The following is a 6,234-nucleotide window of genomic DNA, read 5'->3' as shown; positions in this document are numbered from 1 at the left end:
AAATGATAGTGCCAAACAAAATGTAAAGATAAGGACAAATGTAGTCTAATTTAAGTATTATGCTGACTTTTAAGTTTAAAGAATTATAAACTTTGACACTTTCCTTCTTTTCTCTCTTATTGTCTTTCTCTTGAGAAGTTTTTTGGAAAGGTTAAACGCGTGTTACAAAAGATGTTTGCCTAATAGGGGAAATAATGAACCAGTTGAACAGTTTTTCTTGAATGAAATCTAAACAATTAAACTTTTCACCAAGAAACTTTCATTTAGGAATTGTAAGATCCTATATATTATTTTTACTGAAATGTAATTATAGGCCTAACTCCACTCTTATTGTGCCCAAAGAACAACATGTAATTAAATCACTTCCAACAAATTTTGCCAATGGAAATACATTTAATGTGTTCCAAAGTGATTTACAAGAAATTAGGAATTTCAAAATATATCAAGTGTTGCAAAGTGATTTACAATCAATTAGGAATTTCAAAATATGTCAAGGGACGTTTAAGGACTACCCAATTTTCAAATAAATGGGTCTGATTTGGACATGTTAGGGTTGGTGAGTGCACATCGAAAGCAAATTAAAGATGTACAGATTGATAAAATTATTAGGAAAAAGATAGAGGTAAGATAAGTTGTAAAATGGACACAAAACATTTAGCGTGGAAAAAATTATCAAAAAATACACAAATCATTATATGAAAACTCTCACTGTATCAATAAAAAGCTTATGTATGTGTATGGTATGACTACTTGTGTATATATATGATGATTGAATACCCACTACCTATATTTATAGTTGTAGATGGAGCGTTGAAGATTTGGTCGGAGGAGTCTTGAAAATCCTTCTAGAAAATTCACGAACCATATTATTTGTTACTTCTCATAAACAAAAGGGGTATTATAGTCTTTTTACACACTCTGCTAGAAATACAAATGTCTTCTACTTAAGTGGCTTGGAAGACGTTAATCGAGCATTATATTTCTCCTCGATAATGGAGTTTGAATTATTCAATGGAAGTCGACTAAATCAATGGAGAAAGGCAAACACCTCTTATTCGTGGTTAACCTATGCACTTACAGTAATTTATACCGTATCTTATTCTAGGGATAGTGTTTGATGACGAGAACGGAAACAAGGAGGTTGAAGAAGATGGAAGGAAACGGAAATTAATGATAAGTTAAGTTGTTAAAATATTTTAAATTTTTTTAAAAAAATTATTCAAAATTATAATAACATTGATGGCTCCAAAAGTCCAAAACTTCAATTTCCCTCCCAAAAATAACGGTAAATGCGACTCTATGCCACCCGAATGAGGAGGCTCTTCCATGCCATCACCGTTCAATCTCTCTCCTCCAAACGCCAACCACCACCACTTCGAGCTTCCCAATTCAACTCTCTCTCTCTCCTCCAATCCTGCAATTCTCTCATTCAACTTTTCCAAATTCAAGCTCAAATTCTTAAGCTTGGCCTCCATTGCAACCCTTTAATCCTCACAAAGTTCACCTCTAAATCTTCTGATCTCGACGCCATTGATTACGCTTCTTCCTTTCTTTTCTCCCCTGAAGCCGATACTCGCTGTTACGATACCTTTCTCTTTAATACTGTGATCAGGGGTTTTGCAAAAACATCTGAGTTGAAGCATTGTGCGCTGAATGTTTACTGTTTTATGGTAAAAAATGGGGTTTTGCCCAATAATTTTACGTACCCTTTTGTTCTTAAGGCTTGTGCTGGAGTTGGGGATTTGAAATTGGGGAAACAGGTTCTTGGGTCTTTGTTGAAATTAGGGTTTGATGGAGATTTACATGTGGGAAATACGATGGTTCATATGTATGGGTGTTGTGAGGGAGGAGTTGAGGGTGCACGGAAGGTGTTTGATGAAATGCCTGAGAGAAATTCTGTGAGTTGGAGTGCTGTGATTGGTGTTTATATGAGGTCCGGGTTGTCGGTTAATGCTGTTGAGTTGTTTAGACAAATGCTGGTTGCTAAGGTTTGCCCTGATGAGTTTACAATGGTAAATGTTGTATCGGCTTGTGGTGATTTGAGTGATCTTGAGCTTGGGAAATGGGCTGCGTCTTTAATAGAGAGTGAACACATTCGTAAAAGTGTCGAGCTTTGTAACTCTTTGATCAATATGTTTATGAAGTGTGGTGATGTTGAGAAGGCAATGAGTATATTTAGAGGCATGATGGAAAAGGACATTGTATCTTGGACTTCTGTGCTTTCGGGGTTGGGAATGCATGGACATGGAATGGAAGCTGTTTCCTTTTTTGAGGAAATGATTAAAGATGGAGTCAATCCTGATGATACAGCATTTGTTAGTGTGTTGAATGCTTGTAGTCATTCGGGTTTAGTTGATCAAGGTTGATATTATTTTAAGTCAATGGCAAACTATGGTATAACACCTAAAATGAAACATTATGGATGTATGGTGGACTTGTTGTGCAGGGCTGGTCTTGTTAAAGAGGCACTGAAGTTTGTTGAAAGTATGCCCATTGAACCTAACTCAATAATATTGCGAACCTTGATCAACTCTTATAATGGTCAAGGTGAGGTAAAGCTTAATGAAGTTCTCACAGAGAGGTTGATTGGGAATGATCTGATGCATGAGGCAGATTACGTTATTCTTTCCAATATCTATGCAAAACTGTCTATTTGGGAGAACAAATACACCATCAGAGATTTGATGGACCAGAAGGGGATAAATAAGACTCCTGGATGCACAATGGTTTAACTAGATATCTATAGATTGCGCAATCAATTAATGGTGGATATGCATAAGATGTAAGAAAAATGACGAGAATGATGAGAAGGTGTATGCAGTTTGAACTTGTGAAGCTTTTATGTGATATGGCGAGGATCACAGTTAAGGACTGCCTGATTTGGTGAAAAGCAGGCTAATAATGCTTTTACTCCTATAATTTTTAAGCAGAGGCTTCTTTCGCCATTCCACAAAGCAACACTTATTCATCTAAACAAGCTATGTGTAAGAGCTACCTCACATCATAGGATCTTGATGGTTTTATTGGAATTCGGCCTTTAAAGTACCTTGTGAATTAACAGGCTTTGTGTCTGTTGAATGTTAGATTATGTAGACATTCTTGACACACCAGAACTGCAATCTGAAATCCTTTTCAGAACCCGGAACGGAGGTTAGATTTCAACGATATCTCTACTTCAGCGAGTGGAAATTTGTTTGCCCATTTTGCAGTTGTTCTGTTCATGCACCACAGAAGCTCTGCTACTTGGACTAGGTGTCAAACATCGGGAATAAAGGGTCAGGCCTTATTTATTCTTTATTTTGAGATTTGCATTTGTGATCAAAGTCTCTAATTGTCATGTATGTGGTGTAAGTGTTCAAGTGTAAGAATTTGACCATGTCGAAAGTGTGGCAAAAAGATAAAAGATTGCATACTGTTTTGAAGGGATCTTCTATAAGACTATAAGTTTATGCATATTGAAAGCTTAGGATAATTAAATTTTGTGAAAAATGTAAGAATATACATATATGGGAAACATTTTTGTGGGCTTGTTTATATTATGGATATGAAGTCAAAGGAACTATAATGGACCCTTTTATCAATTTTTTTAATGGACTAATTTTCTTGTCCACTTGATTAGCCTATTTTTAATATCTGAATTCTGATTAATTGACAAAGATCTATGTAGACTTAACCAAGTGCATGAAGATTCAATCTGTAGCCATTAGCCAAGAATCTACATGATTGAAACTATTCTTTGTTGGGAAGAGTTTTAGACAATTTTGCTGGCAGGAGAACTTTAGTAACTCTATTCTGTTATTTGTTTGGGATCATATCATTTTGGAAATTGACACAACTTTGCAACCTGATTATGATGGACACTATCTTTTTATAGCTCAGTGAGAAGACTGAGAAACACTTGCAAGTGTCACGCTTTGTTTATGTAAGCTTCCAAAGTAGAATTAGTTGCTCTTAAATTCGTCTTATATATTGAAGACTTGCTGTAACTGTTTTATGTTTGTTGATTAAAATCGATAACTCTACCAAAACAGGATCCCTTTACCAAGTTTATCGAAGAATTGACTTCATGACTAGAGATGGAGCTCTCTACTGTTCAGTGGCACAAAGGATAAGTATTGGTTGCCTATGGAAAATTTGCAAGTACATCTTTCACTTTTTGCCATGTCATCTAGAATGCAATTCCTCTTTCATTTTTTTTAATTATTTATTTATTTCGAATCCATACGGATTAGATGCAAATACGTATTGTGAAGATAGTTTTTCATACTTCTACATGAATGACTTAAAATTTTAAAGCTTGTTTGGCAGGCAATTATAAATCGTGGAAATAATAATGAACTTGTGTGTAAATCTGTAAGGAAAGCCTGTGTTCGTTACCATGGCAATGGAACTTCATCCCTTAGCATGTGTTTTTCTTCACCAATTTTTATTACCACCTAATACCACCTTTCATTCAAGTGGTAATGACATGAGCAGTGATGAAAATTTATGAAGAAAAATGAGGTAATGGGGATTGACTGATAAAACCATGACATAAGATTTTCTTCACAAATTCGCAGATGAATTCATCATTATCAATCCCTACGATTTATAATAGGTTGTTAGAGTATAACTTTTATTAGAATGTAATTTCAATTGCCAGCCTTCCCCTTGCGTCCCTGAACAGTAAGATCACGTTTGACTTTTGTGGTAAAACCTTGTTACTCTTGACTATCACTGTTAAACGTTTATATCTTAAGATAATCTAGTTATGTTAACATATAATAACATCTTTTTTATCAACGTGACCTTAATAAATTGGGACAACATAAGTATGGAGTATTATTACGGAGTGGTATTTTTTTTCGTGGTGTGGGGAGGGAAGGTGGAACACTAGAAACAAAGCTCTGGATAGAATATCTTAATATTCATCTTTATATACTACGTATTTTTGTTTGCTCCCCAAACTAGGTGCTTTTTGGTAGATATTTGTTCCAAAGGATCCTACTTCAAGCAGCATATCTGAATATATGAGATTAGTAAAATACTATGATATGATAAGGTGCTAAATATAGTTGGCACTACTTGGCAGCGACATAACTAGCATTAAACTAAGGATAGTAGCTTAGCACTACTTGGCTGTCAAGGCCAGAAAGGAAGCCTAGCACCCTTTCGTCTTTGTTTAGCCCTCGCCAAAAAAAACTAGCATTAAACTAAGGTCCTATTGAACCTTCTTGTGCTATTTCCTGCTGTCCAGCAAATATAGCACTTAAAGATAGGTTATCTAAGTATCTAACATAGTTGCTAGTGGCATTAAACTGAGGATACTGATATTTTCGCTGCTGCTGCACAGAAAAAGTGATACTGATATTTACTTAACTAAAAGTGCTACGAGATATTTACATGTCATTTGCAGAAGAGTAACCATCTGATTTAGCAGTACTAAATGTCTATATCTTCATAGTTAGGTTTGCATTCTGTGCAGATTATGCCTGGTAATCAAGAAACATAAAAGATTATGTATGTTGATTGTTCACTATTCAGGACTTTTTCTCTTTGTTTAAGTGCACTTTTTGTGCTTTGAAATCGAGAATACGATGTAACTTTTGAGTTGCTTCAATCTTACTGGTGATCTCAAGTTATTTTAATCTATCTTTTCTCTCCAATTGATTGTTTTATTTTATATGCTGAATTTTTCTATTTCGAAGCAGAAGATTTGCATGATTGAAAGCTTTAGTGCTTTTTCTGTATCAGTTTAATCAGTAGCTTTAATTAACCAATTAATTTACGAGTACAATCATCAAGGTGGTACAGCCTATAGGCTTATTTGTTTTTGCGACATAGATGTAAAGAGAACCACTTGCATGTACTGATTTGGTTGAAGCCTTCCATGTTAAATTACTCCACTGAGCTGGAAACTATAATCAAGTCACACACTGTACTGATTGGCTGAATGCCTCCTTCAAGTTTACAAAAAGTGCAGTGCAGATTAAATTAATAATTGCCACTTGTCCATTTGCATTGCCTAAATTTATTTTTGCATATTTTAGTACTTTACCTACCTATTGATTCTAATATCTATGAAGTGTGCCTGTGTTATCTTTTTGAACAATAATATTTTTTACGTAACATATATATATATATATTTTTTTTGAAAAACATATCTGTATACTTAAACATACAGATAAAGTTTTGAATTTTTAACCCAAGAATACCAATTGGAATTATTTTTTTTGGGCATGTATAGCCAATTGG

General features: G+C 34.6%; 1 pseudogene; it reads left to right on the top strand.

Annotated features, from left to right (window-relative positions):
* The first annotated feature begins 1,289 nt into the window (after positions 1 to 1,289).
* Positions 1,290 to 3,429, top strand: LOC145584736 (putative pentatricopeptide repeat-containing protein At5g59200, chloroplastic; annotated as a pseudogene).
* The last annotated feature ends 2,805 nt before the right edge of the window (positions 3,430 to 6,234 follow it).

The sequence above is a fragment of the Chenopodium album genome, chromosome 16 (assembly GCF_948465745.1).
Source record: "Chenopodium album chromosome 16, dcCheAlbu1.1, whole genome shotgun sequence".
NCBI lineage: Eukaryota > Viridiplantae > Streptophyta > Magnoliopsida > Caryophyllales > Amaranthaceae > Chenopodium > Chenopodium album.
The sequence above is the reverse complement of the archived record's forward strand: the minus strand, read 5'-3'. Positions and strand labels throughout refer to the sequence as shown.